The following is a 26,226-nucleotide window of genomic DNA, read 5'->3' as shown; positions in this document are numbered from 1 at the left end:
TTATAGCCCCAGTGACTGACCCAGTGTGTTTGAAGTTTATACCTCAATCCACAAAGAAGAGCTTACAGCACTTAAATATGTTTTTTACCTAAGATTACCAGTGCTTAGTAATATTTTTCCAAAACCTGAACTATTAAGATCATTGAGAGAACATGTAAAACCTAAGCCAAAGCCAGGATTCTGTACACTCCAGAGAAACTCACAGTGCAGGGTAAAACTTCCCCCTTGCTTTTAAGCTTGAATTAGCAGCATGCCTCAAAATTTGGATATATATGCTTAAATTCAGCTGTTAGCTAATGAATCAAAGACTGACCTCACTGTTAAGCCATTGCCCATCTGTATTTTATGACTTCCAGAGATACACAGGGCTTCCAGAATCAAACAGTCATTTGTGGCTTCCCTAATATTCCCTGACTTGCTGATTGCTCACCAAAGCACTGAGTGCTCTTAGCTGTCTCTGTGCAATTTCCTGGCAAAAGGAGATCTGGAATGTAAAAGTGTATTCATCACCAGAGGTTTTGCAAGATTCCAGGACTTCAATGAAGCGGTAAGAGATTATTTAAAATTTGAATGGCATGAAGGTTGCTCTGAGGTTTCAACCAAATATAGGGTAACTTAACCAACAAGTAAGTAACCCATAAGAAGAACCAGAATTATCTGGGATTTAGGTATCAAAAAAACAAAAACAAAAAAACCCAAACCAAAACAACAACAACAAAAACCAAAAAACAAATGAAAAAAAACCCCACCAAGTTGTAAGTACTGTTATAACTGTACCAGACAGATCCTAAACCTTTACTGTGAGCTTCTCACTACAGAAATGGAAGACTGAGTGGCAAGTGGGAACGTGTACATTACGATGCCTTAACCATTTATCTGGAGTGAAACAACTGCATATAGTCAATTACTGAGACATGTTTTTGCATAAACTGGATTTTCACTTCAGTTCTAAGATCAAAAAAGTGTAACCCAGAGCCAGCTTTTCTAAAATGGTGACCCTGGTTCTTACTCCTGTATTTGAACTCATTCTAGGGCAAAGAAATCATAACAAACCTTTCTACGGGATGGTAGGAGGTGCATGTCCATGTTAAATATGCATCAATGGTAATGTGGTATTTGTATACATTTTGGAAATGATTTTAACTTCTGTTAGGATGAGTATTACATACCATCTAACATCAAGATATATAAGATAGGAACCAGATGCTACTCTGTGCTAGTCAGGTGTTCTGGGCCTTTTTTTAGCTTTTACTTTGCTTTTCTGGCACTAAAACTCCCTAAAATTTACTAAGGAAATGAAAGATTGCTGCTGTCGTGCTTTGGTGTGTTTATTTAGCAAAAACATTTCTGCATCATAGATTTGTGTCCAGAAACACATTCCTCACTGCTTTAGTGTACTGCATTATCTGGACAAAATGAAAAGGAAATAGTTGTGATTTGAAAGTGTTTTACATACATTTTTCAGTGCTGTACAAACTTATATGATATGTAGGGCAGTGATGAATCTTAGTCTCTCTTCTTCATTTCACACCACTATAACAACACTACTTTGCTGGATTGACTTCTTATTTACTGTGTGAGAAAACTCCAGATAGTAGTGTGCCGACTCACCATCACCTTCAGTTTTGCTTGCTGGTGCTTGCTATTTCTTCATCTTCACAGTATGATATATAGCTGAGGAACTTCGTAATTTTGTGTTGCATAACTATAGGACTCTATTTTTTTTGTCTTTTTCCTTTCCCTACTATTAAAATCTAGAGACCTGCAATCATTCTTCAGGTCGTTCATGAACTCTGTTTTCTTCCATGTAGGCTGAGTCCAATTTGTCTCTGTTTGCTTAAGCAGATTAAATGAGTGGACAGGTTAACGCAGGTGACTAAGTGGGCACATCCTAACAAGTTACTGTCCCTCAGCTCAGCTTCATCTCCTGTGAATTTATATGCTCTTGTGTTCCTCCTGCATCATATCAGCCAAGGTATTTGGGGATTTGATCTGAGTAAAAACACCTAGGAAAATCCTAGATGGACCAGTTCTTTGATCCCTTCCATTACATAGCTGCACAAATAGCTGTGTTGGCACAGTGCAGGGAGTAGCTCAGGAACAGAGCTGCACAGCAGAGTAAGAACTATTGATACTGGTGCTGCTGACAGAGAAGGAATCGTCAGGCTGTGCCCCACGGCAGTGTACTGCTTGTTCTGCTGTGTGTCTGAAGGGGAGGCAAACACAGCTCTTATGTGATTGCTGTAAAACTGATTGTTCGACAGAGTTGGTCTTTGAGGCTGGGGTCTGGTGCCAGGCTTCTTCCCACAGAACACAGGAGACCCTTTTGAGGTATAAGAAATCCCCTGTTTCCTCCATATTAGAAAAGGGGCATTTGATTTGAACCTGAGTGCAAGGCAGGATGGTTCCTTTGCCTGAAAACCCCTGAACACTTAGCTGTGAGTGCTTAGAAATGCAAATAAAAAGATTTACATTTCACTCATTCCTTTCTGAAGTACCAAATTCTGGTTTGCAGTGGTAGCTTTCTATCCTGTTCTTACGCTGTTCATGGACATCTTCCTCCTTTCATTTAGGAACTCCCTCTGAAATATCAAGCAGCAATTTCGCACAAATGAATCTTGAACTTTGGGTAAATTCAGAAAACTCTAAGTATTGTAATTCCTGGATATTTCATTAGGATTTCACATTACTACAGAATAGGAAAATAGCAAAATGTAAGGATTCTTTACGTTTTGGTGAGATTCCTTTGAACTGAGTTAACCTGTGTATTGATTGTCCCCTCTCAGCTGTCTCTTCTCAAGGCTGAGCGTGGCCAGCTCACTCAGTTTTCCTCATAAGGGAGATGCTCATTTCCCCTCATCACATTTGTAGCTCTTTGGGCAGGTGCTTTGGGCAAACACTATAGTTATACAACCCCACTCCAGGAACTCCATGTTTCTCTTGGACTGAGGAGCCTGGCACTGGTCACAGCACCCCAGATGGACCTCTCCGGCGCTCAGAAGAGTGCAGTACACCCAGTGTATATGGACCAGGCCTTAGGTCAACCACTGCAATTTCCTGACTTATCTATTCTCCATGTGGTTGAATGAATGTATTTGGTAACATGTCTTGTCAAACAGGCATGGTTATGGAGTATTTTGGGCTGTTCTCTTGTCTGGCTTCAAAATTTTTTTTTTTTTAAATATTGTCAGCATTCACTCATGTTTCTGAAAAGGTTTTGATATTTCAAGCATGGTACAAAAAGGAAGTCACTCTTCAGCTCTCAGTTCAGGGTCAAAGGGTAACTCTTGTGTTTTAACTCCAGCTTTCATGGAGCCCCCTTTATGGATCCAGCATTTAAATTGAGCTACGTGGCTTTTGCCTCAGTTCATTCCCTCCCCCCAGCAGCAATCCAGTAAGCTCCCATGTATCTCTGGGATTCTTGACACAGTCTGATCCTGTCTTTGAAGTGATGGGACTGATACATATTACCCTGAACTACAGAAAAACCTTTATGTTGCAACCAAACTGCGAGCAGAGGATGCTTGAGGGAGCTCATGCGATCTGCCTGTGTGTGTGGATTTGAGCCCAATGTTAAATGTATCCAACAGAGGAAAGTGCTTCGAAGTGCGTAATTCCACAGCAGGTTCAGCTGACTGAAATCAGCTTTGTGGCATTCTCACTCTCCCTATCAGTCCCAGACTCGAATTCTCGCTTCCTCCATTTGTTTACTTTTGCGATGTTAATTTGTGTGTGTAATTTTCTGTTGGTTTAACTCCTGAACAAACTTATCACGGCAACTGATAAATGTTGGACAAGGGGGAAGGGCGAGACTGTGGCAGCGCTGTCTTATCTGTCGTGTGCTGTCTCGGTATAAAGCTCGTCTCCCTTTTGCCTGTAACTACCTGCTTCACTTCAACATTTCACCTTCCCACCTCTGGAGAGCACGTCCCGAGAACACCTCACCTCTCTTCTCGAGAGCCCGGCGCTGTACGTGCAGCCAAACCCCTCCTCTTTTTCCCTCCGGGCGCAGCACAAGCGCTGAGCCGAAAACTCCTGTTAACTAGGGTGACAAGTTTCCAGCAAGCTGCGGAACACGGGGAGAGGGGACACCCGGATCCCGGCAATATAAGGTATAGACGCCTCGGCTTGTGCAACACAGCGGCAGGGCAGAGCCCGTTTTATTCTTGCCTTTTTTGGGTCTGCACGCACACAGACCTCAGCACAATGGAGCCGGCTCCGCGATAGCGCAGCGCGGTACGGGCGGCAGAAATAAAGTCAGCGCAGCGCGGCTCGCGATTGCTGCGATTGCCGCGATTCCCCGCTGATGGCGTGATCGCCAAAGACTTCTGCGTCCCAGGCAGGCCAGCGCCGCTGCCGGCCGCTGCCCGGCGGAGCCGCGGGCTCCGGGAGCCGCCCGCAGCCGCAGCGCGGCCGCAGCACACCCGCGGCGCCGGGGCAGCGCCGGGGCAGCGCCGGGGCGCTCCGGCTCCCGCTGCGCCGCGCAGGTACCTCCCGTTCCCAAAACAACTTTCCGCCGCCGAGCGAAGCGCAGGGACCTGCCCCCGCCCCTCGCCCCGCTGCGTCCCGCCCCGCGGCCCGGCTGCCCACCTTGGCGGCAGGGGGGCTGCGGGCGGGCCCCGGGCCAATGGCCGCGGCACGGCGGGCAGGGCGCGGGGCGGCGCCGGCCGCGGCAGGGCGGCGTGGGCAGCGGGGCCGGGCAGACCGGGCAGCACCTTGCGGCGGGCGGAAGGTGAGTGCCGCCGCGCCGGGGAAGGGGATTTCCTCGCTTGTTTTGTAACCGGGAAGTTTGCGCAGGGCTTGAGCGGACGGGTGCGTTCTTCTTCTTCAGCCCTTCTCTTCCCTCCTCCTTTTGAAATTTTCTCGTAGAAGGGGGTACTGACCCTGCCTTCCCCCCCCCTGCCTCCCCGCTCCTGCCTCCCCGACTCATTCATTTAACAAAGGGAGTTGTTCTCAGCCGCCGGGCTTTGCGAGCGGGGAGCCCTTCGGGGCCGCATGTTTGGGGTCCCGGAGCAGAGGCTGGGGTGAAATCGGCGCTCAGCCCACAGTTTTTGCCAAGCACCCGTCCTGCCTTCGGCTGGAGGGGCGGGCGCTTTGGGCAAACACAAAGAATTGAGGAGCTGGACCCATGCTGGGCGATGGGTTGATGAAGCCTCGGGCTTTGTGTGGCTGGTGGAGGAGGGATGGAGAGGTGGGAGCTTGTCTTTTAACCCCTCCGCCCGCATGTGTGTACGAAACCGTGACTTTTTTCCTAGTAAAGTACTTAAAAGCGAAGCTGAACTTTGGGATCGCGGCATAATTCAGATTGGAGGGAACGTCAGGTGGTCTCAATCCAGCCTTCTTCAAAGCAGTGGTTTCTACCTGGGGAGTGGGGGGCAGTGAAGGGACATCGGAGATGGCTGGCACCTCTGGGTGCTCTTGAATGCACCTGGGAGCTCGCTAGAGAAGGCAGCACCAGCAGGACGGGATTTCAGAGGTACTAGCGCTTCTGTCTTCCACTGTGCATGGAAATGCCCCAATCCACAGCTCTCCCACGCCTGCACTCCCTGGTCTTGCTGCTTTTGTTATCCAGAGGGCTTAAAATTCATGATTGTTGGGAATAGCTGGCTCCATCCGTATGTGTGTCACGGTGCATCTGCTCCTGCTGAGCATTACTTGATTCTTATTTCAACATTGCCTCCAGGAGTTTTTTTCTTCTGGAGCAAGATTTATAAATAGGTGTCAAAACCTGACTTTTGCTTGGGACTGGCTGTAAGGCGTGTACTTTCTGTGGTAACTATGTATGAGATGTGTATGTGTGTGAGAACAACTATAAAATCTGTTCAGTTAGCCACACTTTTCATTTTCAAAGTAAAAGTAGGTATTGTAGCAGGGTGAAATGGCTGGATCGGGCACAGAGGGAAGAATGTTTGTTTTCTTTGCTCGCAATTACTCTTTGCCCAGTGACTTATGGATGCCTTTCACTGAACCACCTCCCCCTTCTCTACAGTTGGGAGTTTCCTGGTGTTGCACATTACCTGGGCAAGCAGGGAGCATCTTCCTGTCGCTGCTTCAATATCTCTTAGTGTGGGTGTGCTGGTCTTGCTCTCAGCTTTATAGGGTGAGGCTGGAAAAACTCCTCCTTGTGGAACAGTTTGCGTGTGTGTCCACTGGATGCTTGGAGACTGCTTTTCCCCGTGCATTTTTTTGTGGGTAAGTCAGAGAAATGAAGCTCATCTCTGCACAGGGAACAGAAGCTATGGTGGGAATTTGAATATGTTTAAATACTGATTCTATTTAACTCTGGATTGCCTGTCTTGTGCCACAGAACAGAATTTGTTCTCAGCTGTACTGTATAACAGAGCTGGAGTCTAAGACTGGACAATAAACTGCCAGGTAATTTTTTTAGCCTTTTTGAGTCCTGCATCTTTAAATGGGATGATATAACTGCCATTTTTCGATTTGGAAATGAAAGCCAAAAATAAACTTGAAGAAGAAAATGCTCTTGTAGCATGACAGCAAGAATGCTTTTACCGGTTTCTGAGGAATACTTTGTGCTCTGGATGTTGCACAGAAAAAAAAAAGAGTAGAGAAAAGTGAGGTTTTTAGTTCATGCATTTCTGTGCATAATGGGGATATAGGAAGAAATACGTGACAAGTCCAATATAAGTGCCACAAGTGGAAATATATTGCTTGTTTATTTTGTTTTTCACTGCCTTTCTTGCGCTGGATTGAAAACTGATGCTAGCTCTCTTTGCTGGAGAGGTCAAAGAACTGTTTTATTATCCTTTTCCAGGCTCTGAAGGGAGACCTTTTCTCTCAGCTTTGATTTCAATGCATGAATTTCACCAGTTTGCTGATTAGTGTCTTGTCTTTTTATAACTGTGAACTGCAGAATGGCTTCTTTTCTTCTTTTTCCCTTTTGTGCACCTGTCTCACTTCCTTGGTGTGGGAAGGTTTGTAATTTCAAAAGCTTGTTGCTATGGTCCAATTTCCTTATATGCTTAAGAGTGTACAGAACAACCTAGAGCTGAAATAAACTTTTCTCAGTTGAAAAATACAGAAATAATCCAATGCTCCACCCTCAAAGTGTTCTGGTTTTACAGTTAATCCTGTCAACAGCAGATAACAGAAGCAAAAAGACTTTGTAAAGAAACTGACCAGTCGTGGTGAGGATGTGCAAGACACAGACTAAAACTAGACAACTAAAAATCAGCCATATTTCTTAAAAGCCTAGTCAGCCATTAGCCCTCTGACAGGTACAAGAATGCCTACTGTTGGCTTTTTACCTCTATGGGAAGGAAAAATAATACTGTGTAGCAGAATGGTACTGTGTCAAAGAATATCTTCCTATATTTGGCAATGAGCTGAACTAATTTTCTCAGCCTGATGTCTTGGCTTGTATAGGAATCGAGGACAATGTAAGCATGACGTTCTTGATGCTGAGGGCTTGCTCTTATGGAGAACATAGTCCAGTGTGTGACTCTTTTTATGCACTTGCACAGCTCTCACCTGGGAGGAGCTGCTTTGGTCCATTCCCCTTGGTGGCAGCAGAACTGGGACTGTCAGCCAGTGCTCACTGATGTAGCACAGAAGTCAGTGATCAGTTTTTCCTGTCTGTGGTTAAGGCACATAATGCTCTTTGGGAATGAATCGGTCCAAAGTACCTGATGCTGCTTGTACTAATCAGGTTTTTATGCAAACTGAAGTTCAGGTTTGAAATTCCTGCCCTCGGGTGCAGTTACGCACAGCATGCGCAGATGTGATGTTGTGGCTGTGAGGGGTAACGCTTGGTGCTCCAGTGGTGATGACTGCTCCTGGCATTGTGCAGGAAAGGGAGCTGACTTTTGTCCCATCTCACCTCGGGCACATCCTCAGAGCCTTGGATGTCTTTAGGTCCTTCAGTGGTCTGTCTTCTTTTTGGCACATGACCCTGGGGTGCACGTTGCAATTTTGGGGCCCTTCATAGGATCCATTTGATAAAAGCATGAATGCTCCAAGCTCAAAACATGATTGCTCTGAGCGGAACATGTCTCCCCAGGTTCCCAGTATGATCTACAGGGAGAAAAAGGCCCTTTTAGGATGTGCCTTGTGTCACCCTCCAGTAGGTATTTTTAAAATAGGTCAGAGAGCTGTACTCTAAAAATGCTGTTTCCTCGTGTAGTCTCCATGGTCTCCCTTGTCTCCCATGTCTTGTACTGTACATTGGAGTAGCTGAGAGGAGTTTTTACCTGCTCCTCTCACTTTGGGGATGCAGACAGCACTGCTAACAAATCCATCAGCAAAAGCACTGTTGTAGTGTGGTTTTAACCCTTTCTCTTCATTTTAGCAAAACAAGCCATCTGAGAAGTGGATTTCCAGGGGGATTTGAAGAAAAAGTCCAAGTATTCAGTTTTGGTTTGTGTACTAATACACTCTTTCAGGCTGTCAATCCAAGTGTTCCAGCTTCCACTTTTACGCTATCAATCTCTTGTGTGTAGTCTGAGACGCAGGTTAAACAATAACTTCCCCTCCATAACTTCTTTCCTTCTTGCAATCTGTACTCTTTGGACCTGTCATAGAGCTAGTTTGTTTTACTCTTAGGCTGGTATAACTGCCTTCTGTTTCTTACTTCCTGTCAAAAGTCAGAAGTGGTGCTGAATCAGGCAACCTTGTATCATCTTAGGTTTAAAGAAAGGCAGAGAAAAGGGTGACTGGTGTAGAAAGAAAGTCCTAATTTGTGAAAATTGGACCAAATCATAAGACTCCAGAAGTAGTAACCAAAGGTACTTTCTGGAAAGAAAAAATTTCCACCAAAGTAGCCCTTTGTGATCCCAACTACTGTGTGAGAGACAGTGCACAAAATATATTGTGACTGCCTTGAAGCATATGACATCTAGCTGCAAACAGTTCCTTGATCTCAGTTGGCCTTTAGCTTTGGGACTGTGATCTGGTCAAGTGGGGAGTATGTGCTGCAGGCAGGTGGGGCATGAAGACTTGTGTCATGCCTTTTTTTTTTTCTTCTTTATCCATAAAGTCTGTCCACCTGTAATCTTAAAGGAAAACGGGGGAGGAAAATAATTGCTATTCAGATTGTGAGTGTTTTGGGAATAAAGTCTTCCAAGTGTACCTTAAGGCTTTGCTTCCTGCCCCTTGTGAACTTGCTGCATGTAGTTACAGTGTCTGTCCATGGCTTACTGCTGATGGCATTTGATGACTTTCCAGGTGGCAGCAGAGAGAAGGAAAATCAAATACAGTTAGGAGGCAGCCTGAGGTTTGTCAGCCTGGCTTGCTAAGGTCACAGCACTGCTTTGAGTTACCCACTCTAAGCATCAGTAGGGCTTTGAACTATCACTTTTCTTAAGGACTGTAGTGGCACACCAGTATTTATGTGATGCTTCACTTACAAGGAAAAGCCCATTTCTCAGGGCTGATGTTCTACTCATGAAGAGCTGGAGTAAGAAATATTTTTAATTGAACCAGTGGCTTGCATCATGTGGGTTTTTTCCTCTTTTGCATGTAATGGAATGCAAAATAGCTTGTCACTTATTTAGCATGAAGAAATCACAAGATAGATTATTGTTGATACCTACATATTCCCAAAAGCACGTTATCTGCTGATACTAAAATAAGAGGGGCTTGGCCTCTGAACCCAGTCTCTTCTGTGGAAATAGTAGAGAAGTGATTCTTTTTATAAAACTTGTATTTAATTTTTCCAGCTATCTATAAGTAAACATTATGCAGTTTTGCCAATACGTTCAACTTGAAGGCTTAGTTGAAGGCCAGGATGATTCTGTGATTTGCCTTTAGTTGGTATTTCAAGAATGTCTTATTTCAATCATGCATTGAGAGGATAGAAGTCACAGCTGAATGTGGAATTCATGCACTTCCAGAGTTCAGGCTTGTTTGGGGTGAAGCAAAAGCTGATTTCCTTCCGCAGCAGAAGGGAGGGATATTCCAACCCCTCTCTCCCAGTTCTCTGCACGCTACTGAAGCTGTTAGATTCATTCAGCTCAAGGCCCTGTGCTTACCTGTGTGAGGTGTTTGAGGCTCTTTTGGAGCTCTCTAATGCCAGCATGTGCCAGGGAAGAGGAGGGAAAAAAATGAGGCCAGGCTTGTAATATATCTTCTGCTTTTCTTGCTCATTAATCTGGTCACCTGAGCCTGAACTGCTGTGTCCCTTCACAATAGAAGGTAGATTTGTCAGGTAACAGCTGCAAAGACCAGGGAGTGCCCAGCACAAAGAGGGATTAGCAGCAAATGGACACATCACGATTTGAAATGCAATATTGATTAGCTCATTAAAATTAATAAGGTACTCAATTATCAAAGTCTTATTACATTTTGCAGTTCTTCTGGAAATAGAACAATTTATATGTCCTTATCCTTTCAAGAATATCTCACATAAAACAAATTTTAATGTCATTTTCCTCTGCAAACCACAGAATATGTTAACTTTTAATAGAGCCTAAGTTCATCAGTGTTTTCTTTAGTAAAACATTGTTTTTTGTAGGGCAATGTTTTTAATAGACTTGAAGATGTAAGCATAGTACTAAAACGTTTATTTTATTGAGAGTGATCTAAATTAGTGTATAATTGGGCTAATGAGGTTTTAAGTAGGGTCAAAAACTAAATGGCTGATATTCACATACTGGCCAATTTTAGCAAATCAGACAAATTTGTCTCAAAATACAGCACACAGTGGGGAAAACCCTTTGATTCAAGATCAGGAACTCAAGGAACAAGTATGTGAAAGGGCATGTTGTTCCTAAAAGGGAAAAGAGTCTAATTTTTCCCAATTCTTCAGAAATATGTATATTGCCTCCATAGTACATAAATGTAATTTTTAAAGCTACAGATCTTATTGCCTTATGGAACCTTAAATTACTTAGAAGTGGATTTCTAATATGAATTTCTATGCTTTACTAAGTATTGTGATTTTTTAAAATAGTATCTTTAATAAAGGCTTTGCTTGAAAGGATTTGAGCCACCTGACTCAGGGCAATTCTTGCTGGAATGAGAAATTGCTCTGAAATACTCAGTTTCCATGCAAGAGAGAGGGCTGGAAGGAAGATAAAGTCATAGAACTAAGATCCTTGAATGATTGCTAAGTGGATGGCACTTATGGATGTGGTCATTGCTACTTCTTTTTTCTACAGAAGTTTGATTGAATTTTTTTTTTTTTTTTTTGCGACATTTCCCAGGAGAGCTGATTTTTCTGTTTAACCACAAAATGTTAACCACAAGCTTCTAGTTCCCACCCCTGTTTTACCCTGCTGTTGTGCTCATCATTGGACCCACTTTGGAATAAGCTGTGTGTTCACTTCTGTGTGTCCACAGTGTTACTTCTCTGGTCTTGCGTTAATGAAAAAGCTTTGGGAGCTGAACTCAAAGGAGATACCCAGAAGTGATAACACCATATAGTCCTTCATCAAAACCATCCCCTTTCTGATAATCAAAGTCATTGGTAATGTTCTTTGGTAAAATGTATGCAGTTGTGGGTGTGTGTTAAGGTGTTTGATGCTTTCTGTTAAGCTCCAAGATTCTGGAGATGTAAAAGCTATGCAAAAATATGTGTCATAAAAATGAGACTTCTCCCACTCCTATCTGTAGAAAAAAATGACAGAATTTGATCCAAATGTGCCTTGAAGACTTAAATAAAGAGATTTAAGCACACAGAGGCTTTGGTTTGAGCCTCCAGTTCCTAATTTTGGGTGAGGAAGTGATGGTATCCACTATCTCTTAGCAGTGAGTTACTAGCATTATAACTTAATTCTCCAAAATGACTCCAGAATCGCTGAAGTCTTCACTGAGTAGCCTTACAGAAAGCCAGAGAAGTTGTGGGGGAAGGAAGGAGAATAAACTGCAGCACCAGCAGCAAGTATTGTTTCACAATTATCTTGATCTAATATAAAAATCTGCATTTTAATTTCTGGCTCATCAAATTTCTTATTGTTGCATCAGCCTATATGTCTTGGTAATCGGTGTCTGGGAAAAATTGCAGTCTCCTACATTTGTGTGTGCTATAAATTCTTATTTTCAGTTTTGACTCCCTTGGTAGCAGAGAGAATGAGTAAAAAGGTTGTACCATAGTGACAGCAATCAGCAGGAGTCTCATCCACTACCATGCCACAGCCAAAAGACATTGAAGAAGTGAGACTGGAAGTACTTTTCCAGCTTTAATTCCTCTGCATATATTCCTAAACCAGATTTTAAAGAGTATGAATAAAATTAAACTGACATTTTATCTGGAGCTGTAACCTCCGGTATCAGACTTGTGTCTCTTGCCATTTCTGGGGGCCCTGACAACAATACTGGACTTAACTTGCAGCGTGTATGGAGAACTAACTTTTGTATTCATCCTGTTTGGTTTCTTTTCTCTGCTTCCTTTGATCATATCTCTTAAAGCATTGTTTGTTGGTTTTTCTTTTGCCTTTCTACAGAAACCTTGCTCATCTCCTGCCTATCTTTACTTTCCCTGGCCACTCCTAAGACTGATGAGAAACAGATTCCTCATACTTCTGTGATCCTGAAGATACTGGGCAAGCACAGATGAGCAGCAGGGAGGTGAAATATTTTGTCCTCCCCCCAGTACAAAGCATCTTCTTTGGGGCTTGGGAGGAGGTTGAAGACTGGATAGGGGAAAAAACCCACTATCTTCTCTATCAAGCAGGTAGTTTTGGTGATGAGGTATCTGGGAATATTTAAATCTGTAGATTTCATTAAGGCTGAGAAGGTAAGGGTAGGGCTGGGAATGACAAAAGCAGGACTTGATTCAAGAAGAGAAAACAAACAACTCCAGACTCCTTCAGGGCTCTCCTGCAAGACAGAAAATATGCAACAGTGTACTCCTCCGTGTAGGCTGTCTTTAGTGGAGGCAGACGGTCACAGGCGGTGTTTGGATCCCAGGTTCAATAAAGGCACATCCTTCCGTTAGAGGAGGCAAAGCAGTGTCACTTGTTAGAAGTCAAAATCCATCTCTAAATGCCTCAGTGGCTCGTCATCGAGTGACTCAGTGCACTGTCATAGCAGGGCTGCTGGCTTTCACATCCCAGTTATACTTGCTGAAACACTGTCCTGCCAGCTCATATTAACAATCCCCCCTCCCTCCAAGCTCGTTTCCAATTGACTCACGGTGAAGAGGGGATTTGGGGGTGTCAGGCAGCAGAAGGCTGCAAGGGCAGATCAGAAATCTCACTACCTTGTAGACTTCAGAATGCCAGCTTTTTGTTTGTTTTGTCTGCCTCTGAAACAAGCCTTTGAGTTGCAGAAGAAAGACATTCAGAAGTGATGAGCTGTAAAAAATTGTAAGAATTTAGTCATTTACTTTGTCCAACCAAAAATGTCTTTTCTTTCAGGCAAAGGTTTCATTTAAAGTTATTTGCTACTTTAGAAAAATGCTAATGTCGAAATGCTTTCAGCTTGATTTCCTTTATCTCCTGCAGCTCATTAGATGATCATCAAGATAATTTTCTTTGTTTAATTCACATAATTTTATTCTAGGTGACCTTTGTAGTTTTTTAAGAATCAATTCTTTCTAACACTAGGTACATCCTGCAGGAGCCCTTTCTGCCTTCTGATCCAATACTTTACTCATCCTGGGACCTAGTCCAAATGCCACCAACAGTGTTTGTGTGGGCTTTTTTGTTTGTTTCAAAAACATTTCATCACATGATGACATATGGCAGCATTAAATGTGTAAACGTGTGGTTTAGGATGTAATGGTCATCAAGATGAAAAGAATTTCACCTGAGCAGCAAGTGGCTTTCTGCTTTTTACATCATACCTGATTTAAATTTAGCATTACAGTGGATGCTTTGTGTTTCTGATGATGTTGCTTTTTGAATCCCACCCTGTTATTTTGGCTCAGTATCGAGGAGCAGTGACTTCAACAAGGTGATCTCATCCAATGTGTGGTGTAGCTGTGTTTGTTTTTGAAGGCTTGAGATCCTGTTCCATCTGCACTTCCTGTAGCTGTAGGTAAATCATCTGAAATCCAAGATGATGAGCATGCCTGATCTCTGTGCTCTGAACCTCCTTTCTCATGAATTCACATGCTTCCCTTCACTGATGGGGCTCTCTTGTGAGCATTTTTTCTTTTTACCCGGGTATGAATGGGGTGAGCAGGGAAAGGGTTCTCTATAGACACAACTTGTGCTAGTTTCAGCATAGAAACTCTCTCTGTGAGGGCTATAAATTGCTAATGAATTAAGTACAAATTTTGGAGGAGAGTGTGGTTGACTTAAGATTCTTCTTGACTAGCATATGAGAAGCTTGTGTTTTGCTTTTTTCCTCAACACCAGCTTGCTCTCCCCTTCTCCCCCAAACTATAAAGCAAGGATGTGGTCATTGGCAGCTGTTTTCCTTTTGATGTGGTCAACTCAAAATTAACATTAAAAGTATAATTCTGAACTTGCATTTTCTTGGAGACTGAGTGCATGATGAAAGGACAGGAGGGATCTCTCTCCACCTGCTGGGAGTGTGCTCTTTGCTTGAGTTTCTTAGGAGCTGGGATCAGAGGATGAAGCTTGACACAGCTGAGCTCATCGTGGCACGCAGCCATCCAAAGGCAAGGGTGCTTTTCTCTTTCAGCACTTGGCTGTGAGCTGACCTGGCAGGAAACTTTGCAAAGCAGTATGAGTGACTGTAGCTGTGGCGTAGTATTAAAGATCACAGAGCTGGATCTCAGGCCTGCAGGTCTGAGAGCTGGAGGTAAGGTCTGTGAGATATACAGTGAGATCTAGCGGCTCCTCAGAACTGACGCTCAAGTAAGTGCCTTTTTAACTCTGTCCTTGTGATACCTGCTGCATACAGCTTTTTATTTTGCTTATTTTGTTCTTGTATCCCTCTGTCCCCAAGCTCTCTGAACCTCTAGCACCTGCCCAGTCAGCTCCTGCAGGACCTGCTTATGCTGCAGAACTGAAAGTCCTTAGTGCAGAATGGATTTTATAGAATCATAGAATTGCTTGGCTTGGAATGACCTTAAAGGTGATCTAGTTTCAACCCCCCTGCCATGGGCAAGGAACTTTCTACTAGAGCTGGTTACTCAAAACTCCATCCAGCCTGGTCTTGAACACTTCCAGCTGTGGGGCATCCACAGCTTCTCTGGGCAACCTGTGCCAATGCCTCACCACTTTTATAGTAAAGAATTTCTTCCTAATATCAAACCTAAACCTACCCTCCTTCAGCTTAAGCCCACCCCCCACTTAGCCCTGTCACTCTGTGCCCTTGTCAAAAGCTCCTCTCTAACCTTCTTGTAGCCCCCTTTAGGTACTGGAAGGGGCTTTAAGGTGTCCCTAGAGCCTTCTCTTCTCCAGGCTGAACAGCCCCAACTTTCTTCAGCCTTTTGATTTGGACTCTTTAGCTGGTTCTCTGTCTTTAATAAATGTCTTTGTGAGAAAGACCCTACAAGAAATCACAACTGGGTCATGTATTTCTCCCCATCCCATTGTTCTGTGGCTCTGAATCCTGCTTTGATTCCATATAGAGGAGTAATTTTTGTAATCCCTGTCATGCTGTAGGGGCTTCTGTGCTTTGCCTAGTGGGTTCATTTGTTAGTGTAGCAGAGCACTTTTGGGATTTTCCCATTGCCTATCTGGATAATGTCCTGTGTCGTGTAAGTATTATATGTATTCTTGAGAAGTTTTTCAGAATTGAGAGAATGATTATAAGCTGGGCCCAAAGTTGTTATGGTGTTCAGCTGGAACTATATTTTTATTCTGAGACAGAATTAAGTTGCTAATACTGCAGCCAATCTCAAAAAAGTAAATAATCCTACTGTTTTGCTGTTCCCCTTCTACCTTGCAGTCCTCCATTTCATAGCTAAAGCGTAGGAGTTGTACAAATGTTTGATGGCTTTTTGATGGAGGTGCTGTGATTCTTTGTCACTTTCTACCTAAACACTGCCAGTAAAGGCTCACAGTGAGCATAAACCACAACAGTACTGGAGAAATAATATGCTTAGTTCTGTCATATAGGTGTAAAGGGCAAACAGGGAAGCAGCAGGCACAGGAGAAGTAGGAAAACATATTTCTGATATAGCATAATGTTGTTTTATCTCTGAATACCCTGCAATATATGCAGAAAGACTTCAGTAACATCTGTGCCTCAGAATTCATAGCCAAGATGAAAACAAAGCTTTCATCTGGCAGGAACTGTGCAGCAGGTATTTGGTAAGATCTGTCCGGCATCAAAGAGCAAAAGCCAAAAGTTGTGGAGGTTTTTATCTTTCTTTTTTTTTCCTTTTTCTTGTCTTCCCCCCACCCCCCCCCCACCTTTTTTTTTTTTTTCCTTTTGTTTTCTTTTTCCTCTCCCTAACCAGGAGGCATAACTCTCTCAGTAGCCTGTGGGTTTCAGTGGGAACATTCAGGGACTGTCTTAGCAGCACTTGGGAGCCTAACCTTGAGAACAAAAGTAGTGTTTCATGTGGTTACACACTAAAAGATGTGGGTAGGCATCTAGTGGGAATCCAGAAAGCGCGTGGGCGCTTGATTCCCTCGGAAACTGTTGGGATTTGGCACCTAGGCTGGTAAAGTATTTTAAAAAACTCTTAAATGTCTTTCTGAAAATTGGGTCTGATGTTGCTAATCAGTGCGAAGGGTGGGGGGATTTTTTTATTGTGATGTAATGGTGGCTTTGATTTTTGTTACTTTCTAGTAGATAAACAGAAGGAAGTTGAAGGAAAGCAACAGAAGTGACTTTGGGATTGGAGAGATTGACGCAAGAGGAAGATAAAAGCTATATACTTGTGTAGTTTTTATAAAATGAGTAGGAGGGCAGGACTGCTATGGAATTCTGAAGGGTATAAATGCCAAGGAATGGAGGGTGTGGAAGAAAGAAATGGAGCCTCTACTCTGCAAGTGCTTGTGCAGCCAGGTAGCCTCACACACAGCACTATTCAAAAGGAGAATTTTCATAGAACCTTGTGTTACAGGGATGTCCTGCTGAGGAACAGAAACACTTTGTGTGGCAGCGAGGGAGGTACCTGCTTTAGTACTTCAGTCAGGGTAAACCACTAAAATCTGCAGTTGTTTGCACCTGAGATGGGCTGGCATCTGTAAGTGTCATCACATCACACCACACAAGAGCTGCTTCCCAGACAGGAGGAGCTTTAAGAAACTCCTGTCCCAAACTTGGATTGTTAGTGCTTGGATCTCCACCCTGCCTTACAGCTGGCTGCCATGGTGGCAAGTATAATCTCACTGATCTCTTGTGGTATCTGAAACTGGAACTTTCAACAGGAGGGAAAAGCAGGGTGACAGCTAGTCCAGGGCACAGGTTGGTAGGAGGGGGACACCAGGTAGGTAAAACAGTCTGTTGTGGGACTGCTCTTCTGAGATGTTAGGACATCACTAGGATATCCACTAGGACATAAATATTATATGTGTGAGGATATAATCCAATAAGATTTGGATATCCTGGGGAGTGTTTGATGTCAAAGGTGTAAAAAAGCTACTTGAAGATGATAAAGCATTAGCAGACGATATTGAGTTTTAACTGCTGGAGGTGTTAGGGATGTTCCCGTCTCAAGTGTACTTTTTGTAGCCAATAGATCAATAAACTACTTACAGATAATTACTAAAGGAAAAATGAGACCAAATAGAGAAATGTTAATAAGTCACCAGAGCTGGATGGCATTCAAGAATCCTGAGGAGCTTGAATGTGAAACTGCAGAACTGCTGGCCAAGCTGTTTATCACTACAGACAGCCGCTGTGCCAGAGGACTGGGGAGCTGCCAGTGTGATTCCCAACTATAAAAAGGGCTCTAGAGGGGATCCTGGGAACAACACAACAAAGAGTCATGCTGCCAGGAATGGAAAGGATCTCTGAATATGTAAAGAAATGTTAACTGTTAATGGGAAAGTCCGTGCGGCTTCTGAAAATGAAAATCCTGCTTCCCAATCCCATGAAGTTCTGTGGGGTGTCAATAAAGAAGGGTTAAAGTGGATATAAGATGTTTGGATTTTCATAAAATTTCTGTCAACAATTTAAGTTCCTGTAAGTTTGGAGGAAGGGCTTTTTTATGGTGGCTTTTTTTAAGCCACATGGATAATAGAAAGTAAAAAATTTGGGACAATTTCACATCTTATGATGGAGAGGGAAACATCACTGCAGCAGCAACCACACAGGCCACCATCCTCATTGGGAAAGTGATGAATGACACCATTTGGCTTTGGTATAAATGCTCAATGCACCCATATCTTGTGGGTGATGTGCAGTTCTGGTCTCCACATCTCTTGCAGAGCACAGTGGCATTGCAGAAAGGGCAATGAAATGGGCCACCTTCCAAGAAGAAGCTAAAATAGTTGAGACTGTTCCATATGGGAAGAAAGGAAGGAACACAGGTTTAAATCACAAAGTCAGCAGGTCAAGCTATTATGAAACATTAGCTCTAATCCTTTTACAGCCAGAGAACTTTTGATTAAACATGATGGGCTTTGATTTTAAAATAGGTGGAAGACCATACTAGTGTAGGGGAGAATTGGTGACTGTAGCCTCAGAATAGGTAGAATTTGGTGACAGGCTTTCAGGCGCTCACCTGTGCAGGGCAAATCCCACTTGCACTTTGCAAGACTCTTGCCTTTGCAAGAATCTCTGCATGACCCTTCCTTTTCCCAGGGCTCTCCTGTGCAGTTTTTCATAGGAAGCAATTATCCAGGTGGCTGGCAAGTGTTTGACACTCCCTTGTGTGCACAATGAGATTTTATTTTTAAGTGACTTATTCCTCATAGAAGTAATTTTTTTTTTAATACTGCCTTCAGCAGGGTGTGCATGTGAACTGTATTTTAATTAAGGGTGAGGAATCTGTTTTACATAACTATATCCCAGATTCTCATGAGAGAGTGAAAACAGCCCTGAGGGATTGATGAAAAGGCCAGTGAAATCAGGTTGCCTCTCCGGTGGGAGGCCTGATTCCAATCTCTCAGGTTTTCTGTACCTGTGGGACTTGCTCCAAGCTGGTTGACAGCCAGAGGAATTGAACCAATGCAGAGGCACTGCCTCCTCACAGCTTTATTTTGGGCCACTAATATGTGGTTCTGGGCAGATACTGGGGTGGCTGTTGCAGCTCTGCCTGAGATTGTTGTCCCTGTAGTGGGAGTGGTCAAATGGGATGTGAATCTACTTCCAAGCCCTTTCGGCCATGTCCTGTTCCTGGCTCAGACAGCTTCTGCCACATTGCCTGTTGCCAGGGTTTACCCATCTCCTTGGAATAGGGGTGCCTGTTATGATCAAAATGTGATCCCCACCAGCCAGCTGAGTTGCTAATTTACTAGCAGTACTAATGGGATTGGGTCAACATGGTTCTCTGCATCTTTGAGAAATAAAACAAACGGTGCTGGAAGTCACAAACAAATGCTGTTGGCTAAAATTTGTTCTGAGTTGTAAAACCTGAAAGGGACAGGGAGTAGATGAGTAAAATGGTTCTGTACCATTAAGGAGGGAAAATCCAGGGTGTGTGCATGGCCTTTTGTTTATTTATTTTTCTGTTAAGAAAAAAAAATAATAAAGGTGTTAAAACTCAGCTGTTGCTGGAACTGTACTGGAAGTGGGGCATACAAATAAAATATGATCTCTTTCACTGTGCACAAAGAAAAATATGATAAACAAACCACAAACACTTTAAAGAGGCTAATAAAGTTTGTGAGTCAAACCTGGCATCCTGTTAGCACCTGCTGCTTGTTTGTGGTGACTGAAGCAAGCATCCCTTTCAGAAATTCTCTCAGACTGGAGATGGTTTTGCTCTCCTGTTATCAGAACCTTGGTGTGTTTGAAGAAGCTAAACTGGTGACTGACTGCACAGCTGAGACCTTCAGCATGATTCCTGCTGAATCTGGAGGTAGCTGGCAACTTTTTCTGTTGTCAAAAGCCTGGAGAGATTTGGCATGATGCCACTGCATGAGGACAATGTTGGTTTTGTTCTATTTCTGCTTCTGCCCCAAGAGCTGGCTCTAGGGATTGTCTAGAAATTTGGCTTCTCGTACCAGAATCTTACATGAATCAAAGGAGGGTTTTGATGCTCAGCTCTTAATGTCTCATTGAAGTGGCAGTTCATGCCATTGATCTGAAAAGTGTTTAGAAGTTAAAATTACTGGAAATTAGCTGGTGATGCTGGGGCTTTGCAGCCCCAGGTGGGCATCTGCCACCAATCTCCTGGGGAGGGAGGAAACAGATGAGCAAGGAGGTAGGGCAAAGATAAGCCTGTGGGAATAGATTTCCTTCAGCTGTTCAGCAGAGCAACATAATGAGTGCACTTTAGAGAGAAAGGAATGTGATGGTCGTGTCACAGCTTGGATGCGCTTTGCTTTGGGGTGAGTTCATAGGTTGGAGCATGTGCTTTGAGTGGAGGTCAACAGATTCAGCCTGAGGTAAGTGGGGAACAAGGTCAACGTCAGTCTGAAGGCTTTAAGCACCTCAGAGTACAGAAGCTGTAGAGAAATGTCTGATAGTGAAATGTTTTTCGAGAGGAAGAGGCCTGACCATTTCCTTCATCATAATAGAACATGAGGAAATGGCCTCAAGGTATGCTAGGGGAGGTTTAGATTAGATATTACTTTTTTTTTTTTTTCATGACAGTGTTATAAATCATTGGAACAGACTGCTTAAGGAAGTGGTGGAGTCACCATTCGTGGAAGTGTTCAGAAAATGTGTGAATATGGCACTTGAGGACATGGTTTAATGGTGAATGTGGTGGTGGTGCTGGGTTGATAGTTGGACTTGGTGATTTTAAAGGTTTTTTTTCTAACCTTTAAGACTCCATGATTCTGTGACATGAAAATTCCATTCCTGGCAGAGGTGGTCGGAACAAGAACACTGTAACCTGTGCCAGGAGCAGTGATGCAAATCTCTGCTTTATGCAACTTGTGCCCTATAGGGAGTAGGGTAAAGTGTTGTAATCACTTAGTAGTTTAAACCAGGAACAAATCTGTGAGGCTCATTCAGGTGGAAAGGCAAAAGAGAGTGAGCAGTGCCAATGTCTCTGATTGGGAAAGTTGCACAGAAGATGGGTAAGGATGGCAGAGTGCTGCCAGCTCCTCCTGCTCTCTGAGCTGTTTCCATTCTGAGTGTGGTACCAGCTGCAGCAGCTTCTTCCTGGCAGCCTGTTCCAGCAGCAGATCCCTGCTCCCTGCCTTGCTCCAGAGTCGCTTGCAAAATTAACAGAGGGTTGGAGGGTCGCAAATACAGAACCAGAATAGGGTAGAAGAAGATGTGTTTCCCCTCTGCTGTAAATCTGTGTGACTTTTCTGAACTCACTTCAGCTGTGTCCTCAGTTTATAGAAGGGTAGTGGAGCTGATGTGCACTTTCAGGTGTTCTGTGTTACCTGGCAGAAGTTGTTCTTTCACCCACATTAGTAACATTTTATCACTGAGTAGTGCTTTATGCATGAATGGTTTTCTGTGCAATGCTTAAAATTTAGAAAAAGGTCCTGAAATTTTATGAAGCCCTTGTACAGGCAGAGCTGGCCAAGGAGGTGGAGGAAGGAGGAGTTGTATGCTTTTCTGGAGAAACTCTTGTGCATTTTCTCTTCCAAAATAATTTCAGGCGATTTATTTATATCAAATCTTCATTAATTCATTGTACATTGTGGAACAGCAGATAGTGGGTCCTTTTGGAAGGATGTACAGATTAGAAGAGGCTTCAAGACATAAGCCATAAACAAGGAATTAAGAACACCCTAAGGAATAATATGAAGTGTGATGCTTTCTGGGCCTGCTACACAGCTGCAAAGCAATGGGTGAAGTCATATTTTGCCCACACAGCTCTCCTAAGCCTCAGTACTTTGAGTTTTACTTTGCTTGCCTTGGCTTCTGAGGCAGCTGGTGTCTGGAGCTGAGGCACTCCGGTGTTTTACTTAGTGTCCCCAAAAGACCTGCAAACTTAGCCAAGCTTTTGGGCTTGAAAGAGATGAGCTGTGTAGCTTGAATTGCAACTGGGTGCCTCTAGTTCTGGGAGGCTGTAATGACTGCAACCTTTTGAAATCTTGTTCAAACTGTTTTTGTTGCACTCAGACAAGAATGTTATGTTCTTTGTTTCATCTCCTAAAAGGCAAACTTTTCTGTATAGGCCGCTTGTGGCTTTTAGAGTTTGATATATATGGGTCAGGGGAGGAAGCAGGCATAGACTGTTGGAAGTTTTCAAGCTGCTGAGAAAGTCCTTCTGAGTGCATGAAGTGGGTTTTAAGATCCCAGCTGGATTTTTGCAAATAACCTCTGTCTTGATTAGGAAAATAAATAAGCCCCCAAATGTGGATTGCTTCCAATTTGTGTGCACACAAGTGAGTGGGCTGACTGTTCCCTGAGATAGAGCTGTGTGGTAAAGGGTTACATCTTTAATTCTGAACCCCTTCTTCTGGAAGGAAGTGCACAACATCTCAGCTACCATTACTGAAATGTCTTTTTTTTTTTTCAAGCAGAATAAAAATATGCATTCGGTAGTTAAAATTGAGGTAAAAGTTTGCATTGTGTCTTGGAATGGCTCTTCTTGATGCCTGTACACCTTTAGGTAGATGTCTTCACAGAATCACAGACTGGTTGAGGGAAGGGAACTCCAGAAGTCATCTGGACCAAGCTGGTGTAATTGAGCAAGGCCATCCACAGCCAGTTACCCAGGACCGTGCCCAGACAGCATTTGAATATCTCCAAGGATGGAGACTCCACCACCTCTCTGGCCAGCCTGTGCCAGTCTTGGTCACCTTCACAGTGAAAAAGTGTTTCCTGATGTTCAGAGGGGCCCTCTGTGTTTCACTTAGTGCCCATGGCCTCTGGCCCTGGCACTGGGTATCACTGACAAGAGCCTAGTTCTGTTTGCTTTGCATCCTCCCTGCAGGTATTTATAGACCTTGATGAGATCCCCCTGAGCCTGTGCTTCTCTTGGCTGAACACTCCCAGCTCTGTCAACCTTCCATCATTGAAGAGATGCTCCCCTCAGCATCTTTGCAGCCCTTTGCTGGATTCTCTCTGGTCTGTGTGCCTCTCATACAGGAAAGCCCAGAACTGGCCCCAGCACTCCAGGTGTGCCTTCACCAGTGCTGAGGAGAGAAGGATCATCTGCCTTGAACCTGCTGGCAGTATTTGGCCTAATGCAGCCCAGGACACCATTTGCCTTCTTGGCTGCAAGGACTCATTGCTGGCTCATGCTCAACTTGGTGGCCACCAGGACCCCCAGGTCCTTTTCTGCCGGAGTGTCTTCCATGTGGATGAACCCCAGCACCACAGTAGGTGCCTCTGGTTGTTCCTCCCTGAGTGCAAAACTGTGTTTCTCCTTGTTGAACTTGATGAGGTTTGTGCAGACACACCTGTGGTTCCCTGGGTCTTCTGGCACATCAGGACTGACATTTGCTTTCCTCCAGTCTATGGGCGTTTCTGCCAGTTGCCATGATTGATTAAAAATTACTGAGCTTGGCCTTGCAGTGGCATTCCTGGATACATTCTGTTAGGGCCTGTGTACTTATTTAGAGTCTCTAGATGTAGATGTGACCAGAAACTCCTAGAGAAGGACTAAGGCTTGGGAATCAAGCTGCTCTTTGGTCCTCCTTTCTTCTCTTCTTTCCCTCTCTCCATTGCCTGCTGACTTCAGTCCTCAGCTGCTGCTAGAGGCTCTTTGCTTGCATGAAAAGGCTATCGTGGGCTTGGCTTTAGATTTAAAACCTTCAGATAATGTGGCTTAAAAACCAGGACACCTCTTTTGCAAAGGTTCTCGTGCTATGTGGGGCTACTTCTGAGGTGGGGTGTCATGTCCATGCACAATTTGGTGTGTGTCTCCTGTGCAGTGTTTGCTGCTTATTCCTGCCTGAGGAAGGGAGTCAGCCACAAGGACTGGCTGTGCAACTTCAGCTCAAACTGCCTTAACTCACACTATTTACTTTGGAAATTACAATTTCAATTGCTGCTGATAACCCAGCTGATTGTTATGTTTTACATTTAGCACAGTTTTTTTAGTTCTTTCCTTAATGACTTATGTAAATAATTTTAGAAGACTTAGCATTAATTTTGGAGAAGCTGGCATATCGGGCTGCGAGGCTAGCAGCAGGTGCTGTAAGTAATCACTCTTCTAAATTAAGCAACACTTTCTGAGGCAGTAGGTTAATTTCTGGGTAAGCAGCCGCATACAGATTCTTGGAATCAGCTGGATCTTGACCCAGCAAGTGACTCAAGGCTTTGTGTAAGTTTAATTGCTTGAATTATCTCACTGAAGCCTTTCATTTTTAGAGGAAGCTGGGGCTGTACTTGAATGTCTGTTGGAATTGTGTTATCACGTTGAAGTCTGTGTCACCTGGCTTTGTGCTTGTCTTTGTAGCTCAGTGAGGTGTATTTGGAGCACGGGCAATGTCATGGCTTAACCAGGTCAAGCTGCCTGGAGCCAGGGTATCCATCATAGAATGGTTTGAGTGGGAAGGGACCTCAAAGATCATCTCATTCCAACCCCCTGCCATGGTCAAGGAAATCTTTAGTATACTAGATTGCTCAAAGCCCCATCCAACCTGGCCTTGAACACTCCTAGGGATGGGGTACCCACAGTCTGTCTGGGCAACCTGTGCCAGTGCCTCTCACAGCAGATAATTTCTTCCTAATGTAAAATCTAAACCTTCTGCCTTCTGTCAGTTTGAAGCCTTTTCCTCTTGTCTTATCACTGCATGCCCTTGTAAACTGTTCCCCTCCAGATTTCTTGTAGACAGTATTTGGGCACTGAAAGACCACAGTGTTCATGAGTAGCTCATGCTTATGCTGAGGTCTGTGCTGCTGTGGGTTTCTTTCATTAGTACAAGAGTAAGCAAAGTAGTGCTTGAGAGCTTTATACCATTTCTTTCTCCACCTTTGTGCCTGTGAGAGGATTTCTGCAAAAATATTTCCTCCAACATGTCTAGTGGAGCTCTTGTGGGATCTCTAAGCAGTAACTATTGACCAGATTGTGCTCAAGTGCTGCCTGTTACTTTTGCATTGTCACAGCTCTGGCCAGCATTGTTCTTGCTCAGGACTTGGAGATTGCCTGCAGAAGTGTGACCCACTCGTTGTAAAACCACTCTTGAGTCTGTGAGGCTGATGGGGCCAGTGGTGTTTGTGACTTGAAAACTTAAATGGTTTTTCATAGGCTCTGCAGAGCTCTAAGGAAACTGGTAAAATCTTAATTACTGTTACTACACAGAGTATGATTTTGGAACACTTTGTCTAACTTGTGGAGTAGGAAGATGCAGTTTCTACAAGCTCAGGCTCTCTTTAAAATCTATCTTCCTGTGTGAAGATTGTGTCAAAAAAATATGTGAAAGGTGGAATTTCTACTTTAATGGAATCCCATGTAAAGTGGAATGGAGCAGGAAGAATGCCCTTTTCTAAGAATTCAAGAAAGGAGAGAATTTCAGATAGCTGGAGTGAAAGAATGGATTTTTTTGTTGCTTCTATACAACTGTAAATTGGGACTTGCTCTATCTTTGGCTTAGAGTTGGTGCTTCCTGTGCAGTTGGATGTTCAGCCTAATATCAAACTGGTGCTTGCAATAGTATACCTGCTAAAAAGGTCTGAAGCCACTTCCTGCCCTCTTTAGCTTGATTTTTTTGCTATGGTCAATCATCTTCAGACCAAAATGCTCTTAGTCTTGAAAGTCAGTGTTGGGATTCAGTTCTTTCACATTTTAAAAAGCTAATAATCCAAATGACAGGCTTATAAAGATAGAGCTCAATTCTTATGAACAGTGTTAGAGAATGACATGTCTTTTGTAATTTTTTAGAGGTCTGTAATCTCTTCTCACTTTTTAGATTAAATCTTTAATGACTTCTTTGCTCTGAAATGTTGAAGAGAAACAGTTTATATGTGGAGAGTGTAACAAACAATGTTGGATTTCTCTATAATGGAAACTAGATATATAAGCAACTTGGTTTTTTGATAGCTCAGCTTTGCTCAAAAACCTGAATTCTCATGTAGCTCTGAAGGGAAACAGTTCTCTTCAGGTGACATTCTGGTTCTGTGGGAATTGGGACTGAAATATTTTTAAAAATAAATTGTGAAGAGGAAGTCATCATACACACTGACTCTCCACTCTTTATGGATCTTCTGACAGTGGATGCCTTGTGGGTTTAATAAATGATTCAAATGCATATTGATGCATTCAGATGATCTCAGTGTATTCTCTGGGATTCTGTGAGATGTCTGTAAGTTTGGAAATGGAGAGATGCAATGGGCAGGAGCTGAATGGACAATGAGTTGGTGATAGGAGCATAGAAACACGCTGATCTTAGGCTTTTCAAAAGGGGTCAGAATTTGAACTCTCTTAAATTC

General features: G+C 43.5%; 1 protein-coding gene across 32 annotated transcripts in view; it reads left to right on the top strand.

The window, feature by feature from the left end:
- Positions 1-3,860: 3,860 nt before the first annotated feature.
- PAK1 (p21 (RAC1) activated kinase 1) overlaps positions 3,861-26,226 on the top strand; it is a 76,065-nt gene continuing 53,699 nt past the window's right edge. For 4 of the 32 annotated variants that reach the window (XM_085574261.1, XM_085574324.1, XM_085574359.1 and 1 more), the window contains exon 1: positions 3,861-4,112. The gene's annotated coding sequence lies outside the window, so the exon portion shown is untranslated. The other 28 variants (XM_085574390.1, XM_085574232.1, XM_085574298.1 and 25 more) reach the window with 14 other exon arrangements.

The sequence above is a fragment of the Lonchura striata genome, chromosome 1 (assembly GCF_050655825.1).
Source record: "Lonchura striata isolate lonStrDom1 chromosome 1, ASM5065582v1, whole genome shotgun sequence".
Lineage (NCBI taxonomy): Eukaryota > Metazoa > Chordata > Aves > Passeriformes > Estrildidae > Lonchura > Lonchura striata.
Note: the sequence above shows the minus strand (reverse complement) of the source record. Positions and strands in the feature narration are given on the sequence as shown.